Raw genomic sequence first — 14,289 nt, forward strand, 5'->3', positions numbered from 1 at the left:
TGGTGTCCTCCTGGGCTATGGTTGTCTGGCGGAGGTCAGGAGGGGGGTGTCAAGGGACACTCAAGTCTGCCTGGTACACAGGTGGTCTCAGGTGGTTCATGGGACAAGAACCCATGGCGGGGCAGAATCCCAGCCTGGATTCGCCTGTTTACCAAGCTTCACTGGGAGGAGCTTCCTTACAGAAAGGTTTGGACACACGGGCAGAGCCTCTTTTCCTGGGTCCTAGGAAACCTCAGTGCACTGCCACCTCCTCACCACAGCAGTCTCAGGCACCCACCCCACCCTGGAACATCTCAGATCTCCTCCACCTTGCCCTTGGGCTTGCGGCCATCATGTCTGACCCCACTTTCTGGCCAGGGAGTGGTGTCCCTGAGTGCCCCTGGGATGTGGCTGCTGATACTCTTATTGATAAGGGGCTGGACTCTTGGGACCTGGGAAGATGTAGCCACTCGGCTTGCCCCAGGCCTGCTTGTTGGGGTTTGGGTTGCGTTTCTGGCCGTGGCATTGCTCTACGTGTCTCTCTGCCTGTTTTTGTAGTCACACAGGAGTCCCTGTTCCCCTACATTGTCTGTCTCAGTGCACAGGTGACCAGTGACACAAAGACAGGAGTTCCAACTGAGGGCAGAGGGAGCTTGGTCCCCTTTGGGTTTCTGCTGGTGTGTCTGCTGTGTTTCTCTCGGGGCCACTAGGACAGGGGGTGCCAGCAGACCTGTGAGTCCATCTGGGGAGATATGGGGTTAAGACAAGTCATGCTGGGTTGGCAGATGTCATGGTGGCCTGGAATAGAAGAGCCTTCTTGCTGCCTGAGCCCAGGAGGGGCTGGTCTGGGTGGAAGGACTAAGCCTTGGAGCCATGGCTGAGGGTTCTGTCCTGCATGTCTGTGGGGCTGCTCTGCTGCGTGCCTGTGGCCTGTGGTCAGTCATGGGCAACGGTATGAGAGGATCCCTGACATACTTTCCTTGATGAGCTACAAAGTGGCCCGAGGGAAAAGTGGGGCATCTTATCAGCTGCTTCCCAGCTGGATTGGTAGCTGACAGGCGAGGAGGGAGGTGCGGAGACTAAGGTAGGGTGTTGGTGGGATGCAGCAGGAGCAGGGCGGGGGCTCAGGAGGCTGCGTGTGGGGCTGTGGGTGTGATCCATGGCTTTTCTGAAGTGTCTCCGCACCTGGCCAGATTCCTGAGTACAGCGGCTGTCAGCCCCTCTCACTCTCAGAAGAGCACTTTGGTCCTGGCTGCGTTCAACGGCATGAGGTTGGGGGTGGGAGCTTGCTGCATCTCTCTGGGGACTCCTGTTCTGCATGTACGTGCCCTGGCTCCTGTCTCATCTTCCACCTGGTGGGGGTGATAGAAAACCCACCTGCTGGGTTGTTGGGGGCATTAGGGACCTAAGCTCATGAACAGTGATGCTCACGCAGCACCTGGCATGAACCAAGTCCTCATCACCTGCCTCTGTTGTGGATGCTAGAACTGATGTCACTGTCATCTCTCTGGGTATCAACCCTGTCCCAGGAATGCCAAGGGATGCTGGGTGCCTCCTGCAGAGGAGCAGCTTTCAGCTCTCCCTGCTTGCCTCAGTTTACCCAAACCCTCTTGGTGGGTTTTCCTGGGATATCTCCTTTTTCTAGAGTCTCACAGCAGGGAGGACTGAGAACCTGTGTGGAAGCCTAGGGAATGGCTGAGGGAGGCCCCGGACATGGGGGTCCCACACAGAGCTGGCTTCCCCTCCAGGGCCTCCCTCCCTGCGTTTTCCTGTTACCAGTGTTCTGGCGGCATTGCCACTGGTCAGACCTCAGGGGTCCTTGGTGGCCTTGGCCTGGAGCCCCACAGCCCGGATCCTTGGGCCTCCTCCCTGGGGACCCCCACCCCCAACAGCCTTGGCTCAGCACCTGCCGGCCGCCCACCAGGGGGCAGCAGAGTTCGCTGTTTCCAAGCCTGGTGACGCCGTCAATCAGCCTGTTTATTAGCAGAATAAAAGTCGAGGCAACGTGGGGCTTTTTGGGCTGCATTAGTCTGGTCTGTGCCTCGTGAAACCCATATGTGCTTAATTCATATGTAAAGTTTCAAGCAGGAAGAGAATACGTGTCCATTAAATTCTATTTGACTTGATTATAATCATTAGCCATGAATAATTGCTTCTCAGTGCCGACCGTGGAGCCACCACAATGGGGAAGAGGAGCGAGCAATTATAGCAGGGTGGGGATTTTTAAATTTTCATTTTTGAAGCTTAGGGCAGTGTTGGTCCCGTGGGGAGTGGTGTGGTAGGACTGGGCTGGGGACTTAAGGTCAACTTTAGACTTTCTGGATTTTGTTTGTGTGGGTGTCTCATTTTGTCCCTATGGCCAGATGGCGGCGGGGGCAGGGAAGGTGCCATTGCTGGCTGGGCCTTGCTCCAGCTGCAGGAACCATGGCAGGGGAGCTGGGAGGGACCTGTGAGGGAAAGGGGTTGGAATCCTTACAACTCCCACCATGCGAAGAGCTGGGAGGTAGGGGTGTCTCCAGTCTGGCTGCAGGCTCCCTTCCCACCCCCCTCAGAGGACCCGGGGGATCCTTGGGGATGGCAGGGGCCAGGTGCCCTCCATGCCTGCCCGCCTCCTTCCCTCCCCAACATCCCTTCCCTCCCTCCTGCCCGTGGCCTTTCTCAAGACTTTGGGCAATCAGACTGTTTGCCAACCGGTCCTCTGGCTTTTGAAGGCCAGGCCTGCTTTGATCCCACTGTGTTGGTATTTGAGATGTGATTGGAGCACGTGTGTACTGTGTGTGGTGTCTGTGATGGTTGATGTATGTGGGATGTGTATGTGTTGTGATGGGAGGTGTGTTGGGCAGCCTGGGTGGCTCAGTGGTTTAGCGCCGCCTTCGGCCCAGAGCATGATCCTGGAGTCCCGGTTTGAGTCCCACGTCGGGCTCCCTGCATGGAACCTGCTTCTCCCTCTGCCTGTGTCTCTGCCTCTCTCTCTCTCTCTGTGTCTCTCATGAATAAATAAATAAAATCTTTAAAAAAAAAAAAAGGAAGTGTGTTGTATAGTATGTGGAGGGCACGGAGTATGCTGGGGCACGGAGTCCAGTGGGGGAATGCCTGGCAGGTGGGTGGCAGGGCTAGAGGTCACAGGGCCAGGATCAGACCCCCCAGGCACCTAGGTGCCATGCAGGCAGCCTTAGGCCTTCCTTGGTTCTGTGTTCACAGGCTGCTGCTGAGGCTGCTTGCTCTGGCAGTACCCAGGGAGTCTCAGGCTCCCACCATCTGGTAGCCAGCCATGGCTCCTACCCACGGGGGCATGCTGCATCCATCTTAATTAAATTGGGCTGCCATGCTGGCAAGATAAACCAGGGAGCCCCTGCAGGCCCCCATTCTGGAGCAGAAGATTCCTAGGGGCAGTGCCTGCTGCTGCAGGTTGGCCTCCGATTACCCAGGCTGTGTCTGGGAACACTGTGCCTAGCATTTCCTCCAGAGAAAGCTCAGGTCTGGGAGTCTTTACAGGGGTGGTATTGGGGGAGGTGCTTCAGCTGTGGAATGCCATAGAGGCATTGCCATATCATCTCATTGCCATAGAGAGGGGTGACCTTGACTGGGTCACTTTCTTGCCCTTGAAGCTCCCAGCTCACCAGGCCTGTGCCTGCAGGTCCCTAGTTTTCGGCAGACAGCCGAGTCCCGGGCAGGAAATGTCCCGGTAGAAAGAAACACCCCGATTCTTGGCCAGCCCCGGGGCCCAGCTGCCAGCTTTGGCCTTCAGGGCATAATGGGACAGAGCAGGGATGAATGTGATGTTTTGTGCAGACAGAAGGAATCTTCCACTTCACAGCCGTCCCAGGTCGGCAAGTCAGGGCTGTGGGCACAGAAGCCAGGAGCTGATTGGAATCCTAGTCTTCCTGCTGGTAGCCCAGGGTCCTCTGGCTAGGAGGCTCCAAGCCTCTGTTTACTCATCTGAAAAATGGACCATCCCTGGCCCCACCCAGGGTGGGCGTGAGGATGACATGAGTTCAGGCCCATCCAGTGCTGGGCCCAGGGCCTGGCACAAAACGAGCCCTGAGTAAATTGTTATCAGGAAGTCAAGAGCGAGAGCAGCTAAGTAGAATATAATGTGACAAAGCCCTGGAAGCAAGGTCTGAACAAAGTGCCATGCGACACCACAGGGACCAATTAATTCTGCCAGGAGGTGGCAGGAGGCAACGCAGGTCAGTGAGGCCTTTGAGGGGCCTAGGCCCGCGGGCCAGGATGCGCAGAGCGGGTGGGAAGCTGTGTCACAGCCACAAGCTGGCCTCGCTGGGTGCTTTTCAGCTGCTTATTTATTTAAAATAAGGCATGAAGTGGCGCTCTGTTTCCTTAAGTCTTGGGTTTTTGATTTGTGAAAATCTGCCAGCTGTTAAGCGCCCCCTCCTCCTCTCGAGCCAGCCCCGTCGTCCTTCATCCCTTCCACTGCCAGGGGCTCCAAGGAGCCCAGCCCCAGCAGGCCCTGGGCCACTGCTCAGAGTCAGTGATTTAGAGACCGCCTTGATGGACTAGCAGGCAGGAGGGGCTGAGGGACGCCGGCTGCCTTGTGGGAAGTGATCTGACGCTAAACTGTCGCCGTAAATCGCTTTATCTGTCACTTCAGATTTAAATGTGTTTGCTGAGGCTTGCCGGCTGCCTCCGACGGCAGCCACTTCTCCGCAGTGAGCAGGGAGGGCGAGTGTGGGGCAGCCTGCGGGCGGCTGGGCCCTTGCTGGGCCCAGGGCCCCTGGGGGCACACGGTGAGGACCCACCACCACTCAGCGCCCACCCTGTGGCACTGGCCTCGAGGCATCCTTGAGGCAGGCAAGGCTGTGATCCCCATTTTCCGTGATCAGACCGCCAGTCTTGGCAGGTGACAGTTGGAATTTGAACTCACGCACGGCCTTTCCTTCATTCTGCAGACTATGCAGCAGGCCTGTTGTTGCACCAGGCATTGGTATAGGCCCTGGGCTACAAAAAACACACTCTATAATCCCAAATGTGAGGTGAGACCCATGAATAGAAAGGGATAAGAAAGTTTGTGAGGGCTGGGAGTCCTGGCTGCAGGGGTGGGAGGTAATCTGGAAGGCTGCCTGGAGGAGGCAAAGTAGAGGCAGTGCTTGTGCTGAGAAGGGAGTGCTGTCTCTGTATCTCTCTCTCTCTCTCTTTCTCCAATAAATAAATAAATCTTTTTTAAAAAGGCGTGTGTGTGTGTGTGTGTGTGTGTGTAGGGGTGCCTGGGTAGTATGGTTGGTTGGGGAGCCAACTCGATTTCAGCTCAGGTCATGATCTTGGGGGGGCCCTGCATTAGGCTTTGCACTTAGTGGGGAGTCAGCTTGAGATTCTCTCTCTTTCTCTCCCTCTGCCCCCCCTCACATGCACTCTCTCTCTAAAATAAATAAATCTCAAATTAAAAACGGGGGTGCTGAATCAGAAGCTGGGAGGTGGCGTTCTAGGGGCAGAGACGGAGAGCCCTGGCAGGAAAGGGTGAAGCAGGGCAGGCTGTGGAGGGGGACGCTACTTGGGGGAAGCTCTGAGGGGCTTGGAATGAGCCATGGCCAGTCCTGAGCGAGCGTCTCCCTCCAGATCTGGGCTATATGCACATCCCATGACACCTCCCCTGGCCTCTTGGTGTTACTATATTAGCCCACGGTGTCAATGTGAAATTGAGGTTCAGAGATGTGAAGCAACTTGCTTAAGGCCACACAGCTAACTGGTAGTGCTGCTGGGAGGGGAGATTTGCCAGACCCTAGAGCTTCCAGGAAATCCTTGTATTTTTGAGGGTGGATGGAAATAACCTTGTCTTTGTTCCTTTTCTTTTCTGGTCGAAGAATAGGTATGTTGTCTTCTGCCCTGCCTATAGGAGGGTTGGGTGTTTGGTGCAGGGGGTGGTCAGTGCAGAAAAGATGGTCCTGACATCTCAGTCTGGGTTTCTTGGCCCCATGAAGCCCCGTGATGGGCTCGAGCCCCTGTGGCTTGCCTGGTGGACCTGTTGCTCAGCCCCTGCCCTCGGCTCACCCAATGGAGCACCTGCTCTGAAGCGGGGGCAGCTTGTTATTCAGTGCTGCCTCTGGGCCAAGGGCTGCCCCCAACTTTGCCTCACTTCTGAAGTAGATACTAGTATTTCCCCCATTTTACAGATGAAGAGATTGAGGCCCACATGGGGCCCTAATGCTGGGAAACGGCTGAGCCAGGAATCAAACCCTCACCTTTCAGACTTGGAATTTAAGGGGGATGCTTAGAAGCTCCTCCTTCCTTAGAAGCTCCCTCTGCTTCTAGTCTGGGGGTGAGGGGCAGAGAGGATTGGAAGGCCAGCTGGGAGGCCTGGGGTCCAGTTGACACCCTCCCCAGAACACCCGGGATGGTGCTAAGGCCTAATTTCCACCGCTGTAGGAGGAGGGCGGCTCGTTTCCACAAGGTCGAGAAGCGGTTACATAAATTCATAAATGATGGATCCCTCCTGAATTATTGAGATTCCCTTGAGGGCTCACAGGGCCTGGTCCAGCAAGCTGAGCTTGGCTGTGGGCAGGACTCAGGGACCCTGGAAAGGTCCCTCTACCCCAAGGTCTTCTCCCAAGTTTCCTGTGTATTAGCTGGATCCTTCCCATCCTTCCACAGGGAACACGAAGGTGGGCCATGGACCTGGACCCAGTGACCCTATGGCCTGGGTTTCAATGAAAGTTTGTTGAATAAATGATTGTTTGAATGCCTCTGAGAGCGAGTCAGACAGAAGGAGGGACTGGATGTGCCAGTGACCCCATCTGGGTCTCCTCCTCCTGTCCCAGCCAAGACCCCACTCTGCCCCTCATGATTGGTCATAGATGCCGGGGCCCAAAGGAGGCTGATGCATTTTACAGGTGAGAATAGTGGTACCCAGTGCGGGCTGCTTGTGAGGTTCCTGGCTCATTGTGAGGCTCTGGGGATACAAGGCTCCATAGGGCCCGGTACATGCCCTCAAGGCATTTCCCAGCTTGGACAGGGAGAGTGTCTGAAGCCAGAAGGGGACAGTGACCTGCTCAGGGTCACACAGCAGGAAGGTGGCAAAGCAGACCTTCCTGATTCCCAGAACTGGGCCCTTTCTCCTTGTCTTTCTTCTCCCCGTCACGACAGACCCAAGGTCAGGAGGCAGGAGTTAGGCCTCTGCTGCTCACCCGCCCCCTGCCGAGCAGCTCCTCCCTGTCCTTGAGTCCGACTGGCCTAAGCACCTGCACCTGCGCGCCTGCCTGTCCGCTCTCCACCCTGAGCACTGAGCTGACGAGGCTGGAGCTTGTGGGAATGTGTGTGTTTTGAAATTAATGGAGACCATTAAATTGGCCAAGCATGAAAAGGGCTGTATCTGCAGCCCTTGGCTTGCTCTACCAGAATAATCTGCCAGCGCCTTGGCAAGGGGGTGCCCAGCCAGCTTCAGGCCTCTCCAGAGGCTGTGGCTTGCCTGCCCATGAAATGGATGGTACCCTGTGTCCCTACAAGATGAAGGGGTCTGGATGTAGCACATGGACACCATGGACCCTTCCCAGGCACTAGGGCCCCTTCCTTCCTCTCCACACCCAGCTCTGTGCAGCCAATGCTGTTCATAGGGGTGTTGGGTTAAATCTGTTCTCTCCAGACCCCCAGGTGGGCTCATACCTTCTCCCAGACCTGACTCCTGGTTGAGGCCTGGCCTGGCCCCAGTGTGGGGTGGTCTGTAGGATGTAACATGGCCTGAAAGAGGGTCCAAAGCTTAACTCTGCCTCCTCACCCCCCACTTCCCAGACGGCCCCATCTCAGGGCACTGTGGCGGGAGGTGCTGGCCTGGCTATGGGTCTCTGTTCCATAGGGTGCAGGCTGTGGGACCTTAAGCCAGTCACTTACCCTCTAGGCCTCAGTTTTCTTGTCTGTATAATGGGAATAAGAGTCCACTAGGACCCGCCTCCTAGGGTTGCTGTGAGTTTGGGAGGAGATAGTACAATGTCCAAGATTTATAAGAGTAAACCCTGAAGAAATGCAGCTCCTGTGTTCATTGCTGTGGCTACTCTGGGAGGGCTGCTCTGACCTGCAGGATGGGGCCTGCTGTGTATAGTGTTTGCAGGAGCTGGGGATGGGATGGTTGAGCGTTCCTCCTTCTTGTCCTTCTTGTGGTAAACTGAGCCCTTTTGGGGCCTGAGGTGGCTGAGGCAGGGGCCCTTCCTGATTTGGGGTTTCTTAACTGTAGGGTACAGGGCCATCAGTGGGGAAGGGTGTGTGGTTCCATGGGAACAGCCTGTGCAGAGCCAGGAGGTGGGTCAGGCTTGGGGCTATTCTCCACCTCAAGGAAGCTGGTGACTGAGGCACCCTCCCGGTCGGAGCTAACAGAGCCAAAGCCACCCGAGGGCCCCTGCAGCCTCTGGCCTTCTCTTCCTCTCCCTCCTCAGAGTCTTTGTGTGCTTCAGAAGCTCACCTTTTGGGCTTATTTATTTATTTTGCAAGTTGCTGTTTGGATGCTTCCTCAGGCCCTGCTGGTAGCTGCCTGTGTGTGGCCCCATCCCAGACTCCCTCTCCCTGCTGTCTTGAGTGATCACCCGTCGAGAGAGTGCAGCTGCCCTTGGGGAGGGAGGCCAGGCTGGGGCCGGAGGGCCCCTAGGTGTGTGGCATGGGCAGCCCCTCGAGGCCAGTTCTGTGGCTGCTTACAAAATGGACCAGGGTAAAATCCATGGACCGCTTCTCCCAGCCTTGGTTCCCACGGTATGCCCTGTGGGAGGAGGGAGGAAACCGGATGAGTGCCTGGCATGCTGTAGGGGCTGGGTGGGATACCTCACTTCACCACTAGACTGGAGCAAGTGTCCCCTGGCCCCACGTCTCCATCCCCGGACAGGGCCCACCTGTGGTGGGGGTGGCCCCAGGATGCCAGCCCGTTAGCTCTCTGATGGCTGAGGTCCCCCTGGAGGCAAGCTGCCCGGCATGGGGACTCGGGCAGGGACCCTGCTCCCTGAACCCCCCCAGGGGTGTCCTCGTGGGGTGTCAGGAGACAGAAGCCAATGAGAACTCAGGTCCAGGAAAGGACTCGGGTCCAGGAGAAGACGGTCCTGGGGTGTGGAGCCAGATCTGACGGTGCTCCGGGGGGGGGGTGGAGGCCAGTGCTGGGTGCGGGGGGGCCCCCTCCGCCAGGGCACCCAGCTGGCATCGCCCGCTCTGCTTCATTAAAACCCCATCAGCTGCACCCCGCTCCCAACAGCAACAAGTGGTCCTTATACCCACTCTCTTCCTCTCCATCGCTGCTTCCTCCCCCTCTTCGGACATTGTAATTGCCATAAAAATAGGAGCTTAGCTGTGGAGTAGCATGTGGGAAGAGAGAGGCCCGGCTGTCAGCCATTCCCCTGCCAGCAGGGCTCGCGTCTGTTTTATTATTGCCGCCTGGCTGTATTTCACGTACGGTTTAAACATCATCAAACACCACATCCCTTTTGAAAAGCAAGAGCTACCTTGCTGAGGATGTTGAGGAGAAACAGGAACATTAAAATCTACGAAGCAAATGGCCCAGAATTGACATTTGCGACGGGAGCTTTGCAGCTTTGACTGTCAAAGGAGCTAAATCCTGTCTGGCAGCCTCGGGGAACTTTCCTGGTGAGGGTCACAGGAAGGTGGGGTGGGCTGTGGCTGAAGCCTTGGGGCTTGGCAGAAAGGGGACCCTGGTGTCGTGGGCGGAGTCAGGGGGTGATGGAGTTCTGTGGGATACCTGACTGTCTTTCGTGCCTTCCAGGCCTTGACCTTGACTCAGCCTCTTCTTCCTGCTAACAAGGCAGGCAAAAGCCCCCACTCCCCGCCAGGTGCACAGAGCAGAGTGCTGGGCTCCGGGGCTCTGGGGCTGGCCTTCCTCCAGGAATAGGAATGGGGATGTGCCAGGGGATTTACTGGACAGGGCTGCCATGGCCACTTATGAGCTCTTGTGACCTTGACCAGGATACACCTGCCTTCTGAGCTGCGTGTCCTCATCTGTAAACCCAGGAGAGTCACGTCCCTACCGAAGGTGATGGAGAGGATAGAGCAGGCCCATGCAAATGCGACAAGTCTTTGGAACTCAATAAATGGTGGCTGTTATCACCAAGGAAGTGGGCGTTTGAGCTGGGATTGATTTTTTAAAAATGTTTAACCCACCTATTTCTACTGAAAAATAGGTACAATAAAACTAGGGAACCGTTAAAACAGGGATAAACAGAAGGGACTTGGGAGGCCACTGAGCCCTGGGCTTTTGGCCATACCTGGAAGCCTTTGGCCTGGACGCCCTGGGCATGTGCTTTCTACCCTGCTGGCCAGAGGCAGGTTGGGGTGCCTGGTTGGGGCCCCTTGGCACCTGCCCTTCAATGTTGGTGCCTGGTCTACTGAGAGACCACAATTCTGCCCACCCTTCTGCTGTATGCTCTTTGGGGGCTGTTTGGGGCAGCCTGGCTCCTGGCACCTGCCCTGGCCCTGCCCAGATGACACCTCAAACCTAGGCTGAACAAGTCTATTGCTACTGAATGTAAAATGCGGCTTTGAGCTTCCTGACAGCCAGAGCAAGATGGGGAATAAGATTTCAGTTTCTAGAACCTCGTAGTCGGAAATCAATTTGTACTTTAGCTTAATGCCTCTTCCTACTCTTCCTTTCTCTTCATTCTCCCTCCCTATCACCCTTACCAGTGGTTCTTTATTTCCCCACGGATACTGCATACCCTGCTATAGATCTCCCCCAGCCTTGCTGTTCAAGTCTCTCTGATGCAGCTTTGCTTCTGACTTGGGAGGCCCCTCTGCCCTCTTATTTGTTGCTGTCCATTCCCTGCTGGCCTCTGGGCCTCTTGCCTGGCCCAGGCCCACTGGGTCTACCTCTGCGATTTCTCTCAGATGAGCCAGTGACTAATAAGCGTTGCCCCCAGGGGGCCAGAAAAGAATCTTTCCCTCCTTAATATCAGAGTTTAAAAATGTGTCACCATCGATTTGAAGAAAAGACTTGTTCCCGCTGAGAAAAGCGGCCAGAGATTCTCGCTTCCAGAATCACAGGGCAGCTGCATAAATTCCAGAGCCACCAAGCGCTCTCCATGCAAATGCTGCCTCTCAGCCCCACAGCCAGCTTCACAGCTCCTCCGAGGCTGCCTGCATGCTCCCATGGGCTGCTGCCCCACTTCCCCATCCCTCTGGTGCCCCACAGAAACCCTGCGGCCCCTTTGCAGGGGTTGTCCCTGGTTAGAAGATCCTTGCTTCTCCCCACATCCTGTGGTTAAGCTGGAGGCTGAGCTAATTCCATGTCATGATATGTTTTTGATCCTGGAGGAGAAAGAGGATGAGTGGCTTCTGAGAGGGGGCCCCCACAGGCCCTGGGCGAGGAATCCCTCGTTTCCCCCTGTCTGTGGATCTGTGGGTCGCACAGCAGATCTTCCCCGAAGGTAGATCTTTAATGCTTGAATGCCCTGTCTCCCAAACTTGCTTCATCCTTGCCTGGAATGACTGCCGGGGTCATTTGGTCCTTCCTGGTGCCTCCAGGTGGGCCCTCTCCTTGGTGTCTGCCTCTGTGCTTTGCCCTCATCCCTGGCCCAGCCTCCTGCACTGCCCCCCAGCATCAGGGAGTGGTATCACCCTCATCCAGCAACTCTCTGAGCCCAGGATGATCCTCATAACGGTGAGCTGGGGGTGGTGGCTTTGGTATGCCCTCTTTCCAGGTGTTCAACCTGCAGTGCAGGGCTGTTGAGCGACTTGTCCCCAGGCTCCTCAGGAAGCTCAAACCAGGGCTCACTTTGTATCCTGGTACTTTCCACTATGTCACATCACCCTGGCATGAATGAATGAGTAAGTGAATGAATGAAAGGGAGTGGGCACATGGTAGCCAATTAGAATTCTGGGTGTCATTCCAGTTGGTGGGCATGTCGGTTGGTGGGCAAACACCAACATGGAAAGTGTTTGGAGAGCTTTGGAGGTGGAGAACTGAGCTTTCCAGGTCCCCATTGGGACCTCATCCCCTTTGTTATCCAGGGGTCATGGTGGCTGCCTTTATGGAGGTATCGTTTGCCCTCCTGAAGGGCACACCCATGCGTGGTACAGAGCAGGATGATGGGGCTTGACTGCTCAGGATGTATACCAGGCCACCCTTAGGGTGGGCCTTCGCTCCCGTTCTGACTACAGTGGGGTGACCTTAGCCGGCTCTAGACAGTGACCTGCAATCTGCAGTCTGGCTCTTCTGCCAGGTGCTTGGTGGAGGACAAGCAAGGGGGTAGTGTGGGGTGCCACTGAGTCTTCCCAGACTCCATGGCTGAGGCATCAGAGAAGAGGTAAGCTGTCAGGTTGCAGCCTCCCTGGCTGCCATGGGCCCTTTGGAACATGTGCAGAAGGGCCATTTACCACCTGGTTCGAGAAAGTGTGTGAGCTGGTCTTGTGCTGTGCTGGCCCCAGCTGTAGAAAGGGCCCCAGGAGGACTCCTGGCAGCCCATTACTCCAGGAAAGGAGGGGCCTTATTTTTCCTAGCTCCCTAAATGTTATTGCCTTTATAGGCTTTGGAAATCAGTTTTATAGGCTGCGTTGTTTGTCCGCTGAGACATGGAAAGCATCGGAGACAAAAGAAGCCATGGGGGGACGCCTGGGTGGCTCAGCAGTTGAGCATCTGCCTTCGGCCCAGGGAATGATCCTGGAGTCCCGGGATCGAGTCCCACATCAGGCTCCCTGCATGGAGCCTGCTTCTCCCTCTGCCTGTGTCTCTGCCTCTCTGCCTCTCTCTCTGTGTCTCTTATGAATAAATAAATAAAATCTTAAAAAAAAAAAAAAAAAAAAGAAGCCATGGGGTTGCAGGTCAGGTGGCAGAGGGTGAGGGGGCAGGGCTCAGAAGTGTCCTCTCAGGCCCAGGTCACTCTTTAGGAGCTGTCATAGCTGGAAGGGGTGCGGGGATGGTGTGTGCCAGAGGGGACCCTGGAATTCTGGTGGGAGGGTCAGCCTGAGGCTTTGGGAACCTGCCCCTTTCGTTGGATGGCCCCCACTGAACTGGCCTGGAATGGCAAAAGTCCCCCTTCCTCCTAGATGCCTGGCTACACCTGCTGGCTCCCCTTGGACGTCATTAGGAGCACCCTGCCAGCCACTGACAGTGTATTCTTCTCAGTGTAAGTGAAATATAAGCCCTTTGGGTTTTGCCAGCTGAGATGCAGGCCTGGTAGGGAGTCCCACCTGTAGAAGGTGCTTCATCTTCTGACAAAGTTGGCCATTTGGGAGCTGGATGAGTGTATGAGTGTACAGAGAATCAGTGGGAGCATCCAGAAACCCATGCAAATCTTCCCTGTCCTGGGGCCAAGGACCCAGGAGGGAGGCTCTGGGAGTCTTCCCCAGGAGAAGGGTACTTCTCTGCTTCTCAATATGTGAAGAGCTCCTACAAATCACTAAGAAAAATGGGCAAAATATGTGGACAAGCAATTCCCGGTAGGAGAAAAACAAATGGCCGGTAAACAAGCGAAAAGATGCAGAACTTCGCTAGTAATCAGGAAAAGGCTAATTGAAATGAGACACATCATTCTTCACTGCCGGGGAGTGCAGTGCCTGCAAGTATTGATACTTGCACTTGTGGTGCAGCGGTGGCAGGGGGCCAGCCCTCCCTCAGGCTCACCCCTGGTGGCTTGCACCAACCCAGCACATAGTAGGAGCTTGGAAATACTTGCTTTAAGCCAGAAAACACATAGAACTCTCTGCTCCCATTAAGTCTCAGTGGGGTCACTGCCACTGCCCTTGTGTCGCTGGCTCACCCTGCTTGCCACTGGAGATGTTCCTGGGGGGGTTGGCTCCCCCCCTTACCCTCACCCTCCAACTCCCTCATCCTGGGTCTTTCTGGGCCTGGCCCCTCGTGGGATGATGCCACTTTCTGCTGCTCAGCAGAGCCTCTGGTTTCAGCACTCCCTGCACCTGGAGCTCGGCTGGTGCCAGGCACCACACGGTGAGGGGTATGCATAGAGACTGGATGGAAGTGGGGACCCCCAGAGTGGGCAGCCTTGGCTGTTATCATGGCTTCTTCCAACATCCTTGGGATCCTAAATTTGGGTTAGCTCTTGTCCTAGTAGTGACCTTGGGCATCCTAGCTGATATACCTACATCATCTGGCCCTGGAACCTCTCTTGCCTTTTCTGATTTTCTCTCCTACCCTCTCCATTCCAGCCCAGATCCATGATTTGGGGTCTCATAGCAGCATGTATGTGCTCTTATACCTCCTGGCCTTTGCACAGGCTCTTCCCCCTGCCCCTTTCTTCCACTGGGCTGACACTGGTCATTCTCCCAGTCCCAGCTTAGATGTCACCTCCTCCAGGGCTTTCCTGGGTTAGACCTCCCTTCCATCTGCTCCATAGATGGTGGTTCATTTAGCTTTGTGTTCGT

The 14,289-nt window shown here is 55.7% G+C and overlaps 1 protein-coding gene across 1 annotated transcript in view; it reads left to right on the plus strand.

Moving 5' to 3' along the window:
* The window catches only part of MACROD1 (mono-ADP ribosylhydrolase 1), a 149,714-nt gene that overhangs the window by 15,477 nt on the left and 119,948 nt on the right, over positions 1-14,289 (plus strand).

This window comes from Canis lupus, chromosome 18 (genome assembly GCF_003254725.2).
Source record: "Canis lupus dingo isolate Sandy chromosome 18, ASM325472v2, whole genome shotgun sequence".
Classification (NCBI taxonomy): domain Eukaryota; kingdom Metazoa; phylum Chordata; class Mammalia; order Carnivora; family Canidae; genus Canis; species Canis lupus.